Genomic DNA, 2536 nt, shown 5'->3' with positions numbered 1-2536 from the left:
TAGTTGCTCGTGAGGGCAGAGAGAGAGGGTTTGTGGTTTGGTTTGTTTTGTTTTTTTTTGTTTTAAGAAAAATCCCAGGGCAGGCTTTTGCCTCCACCTGCTCTCGATGGCAGAAGCCGCATGTCCGCAGTTGGCTTAAATTTCGGAAGACCTTAAGCTTTGTGTGAAGTTGAAGAGTTTGCTTTTAAGCGTTTCAGAGGTGCCTGTCACCTGGTGTTTAAATGATGGGCAGGTATTAGTGCTCAGAAAAACAGAGGACTTAGTAAAAGATCGTATCCGAGTGGCTTTAGTCCTTGGGATCCTTTTAGTCCTGCTGTGTAAGGCCATTTAATCTAAAATCTTAAGAGGGAGTTATCAAATAGCTTACCAACGAGTGTCGTCAGTCGTCTACAGAATGAATTTGCTTATAATTTTGAATTGTTTATTGCAGTTAATATTACTGTAAGAATCAGCTGATTGTAACAAATGACTAGCATTTGCATATTTCTGTTCGTATCAGACTGCCTTGTGAGCAGGTGCTGCTCGCCTTTCCAAGGAGGTAAGTGAAGTAACTCCCTTTTTGCACAGGGGAAACCGAAGCAGAGCGGTTTGGCCGTTGCACTGATAATCGCGTCGGCGTACCTGTGAAGCTTGGAGTATTTCTTCTTCTGATTTTGGTGCTTTCTAATAATCGCACGACAAAATGGTTCTACCTAATCTGTTAAAATATCACTTCTCGCAGTACTAGTTCTAACAGTACTTCTTAATTAACATTCATACATCAGTCTTACCTGTCTCATTCTTATTTCAGGGAAGCTATTGGATATTCTTGCATTGCTCGGTAACCACGGTGTTTTGATACTGGTCTGGGTGAAGTCGGGAAAAACAAGTAATCTGTGGAAAAAATTTAGAATTAACCATGTAGGTTTATGATTAAAAAAATTAGAACTGTGATGCATTCTTAATTTTTAAAAAACAAAATATAATTGAAGTAGCTGTTATAGTTCAGTGCTCTCTACAGAAGCTTTTCAGATTTTGGTTTTATACTAGCAAGAAATGCTGTAATGTAAATTATACATAACTGTTGATCTTGTTGCTGAAATGTTTCCTTAACTTTGACTAAGATTGCGTCTATTAAATCACTTTCCCTGCAGACTGTTTGCAGGAATTCAAGGGAATAACTGCATTGTCTTCTGCAGCTGAATAGTGTACAAGTTTCTACTCTTATTCTCTAAAGGAATAAGATGATTTCTGGTAATCCAATTTTTGTTATTAGTTGAGGAAAAAAATATGATCTCCTTCATGGCAATGGGGAGGTTTAAACTGCCCCAGCACTCCAGTATCGTTTACGCACATCATCTGAGACCCGCTGCCTTTTTATAGAGCAGAAAATACCTTACAGTAAAATGTTTTGTTGCTGTATTTAAATGTTACATATGAATTCGTATGTAATGAAACTTGAAGCCGGTGAGGCTGTTTGCTGTGTGCAAAGCTGGATATAGTGTGCCTAGCCAGGTTTGTGTGTTTTCCATCAGGATTCTTAAACTTCTTTACAAATCTGAAGAGCATCTCTTTTGTGCAATAATGCATGCCTATACGGAATTTGATGTGTTTCATAATACCACAAATTGCTGTTGAGCAAAAAGCAGTATTTTCCTCATATCAAGGGTATTTATGCTGTAAAAGGTTTACAGGGAAGATCTTTTGTGGTGAACACGAGACAGGCCTACAGCGCAGGATCACCAGGGCTGTCGTCTCAGTTCTGTTTCTGAGCAATCCTGCCTTGGTAGTTTGTTTTAATCTCTGTGCATTTTGAAGGTGGGGAATACACAGGTAGATGGTGGGAGTTGTTGACTGCCTGTTTCACATGGAACTGCATGAAATGAATCAGGATGCAGAAGGCTAAAGATGCAGGGAACTGCAGGTTTAATTTCTTTAATGTTAAGATGCTAACCAGATGGTTTCGCTTACTTCTGGTGACCAGTTCACGCATGGTGAAAATAATAGTGACCTTGCAGCCATCACTTTATCTCTGTCTGCTTCATAGGTTTCTTGAAATCATTTAATGTTACATAAATTAAATCGTAAAAGAAGCTAGGTCTTGTGGCTTTTTTCCTTTCTTTTTTCTTCCCATCCTCTCTTACAGTGTGTGTGGTATTCTGCGATATCTGAGCTCCTGGCATTTGTTTGCAAACATTTCAGTTGTTTGTTATTGATCCCTCTCCAATTCCTAAGTTGATCTGGCAAAGGCCTTTCCTTAATTGTAGTGTTTACCTGGCTATCATTCTTGCCTTTTACTGCTCTGTCTTTTATATGTTGTCACCTTTTCATTTATGAAATTGCCCTATTCTGTTATACCAAACAGGCATGGAAATAACATGGATGTCTTTTTTTCAAAATACAAGATAACAGTTTCAGAGTTTTGGAACCTCCTCATGCTGGAACTTTGAACTTAATTTTAATTCTCTGAATTACTTTAACCAAATTTGGCAAAAGAAGGAAAAACTGGGATTCCCCCCCCCCCCCCCCCCCCACCCCCTCGCTTCCCCCTTCTTTG

Source organism: Pygoscelis adeliae, unplaced genomic scaffold (genome assembly GCF_000699105.1).
Source record: "Pygoscelis adeliae isolate BGI_AS28 unplaced genomic scaffold, ASM69910v1 Scaffold359, whole genome shotgun sequence".
NCBI classification, from domain to species: domain Eukaryota; kingdom Metazoa; phylum Chordata; class Aves; order Sphenisciformes; family Spheniscidae; genus Pygoscelis; species Pygoscelis adeliae.
Note: the sequence above shows the minus strand (reverse complement) of the source record.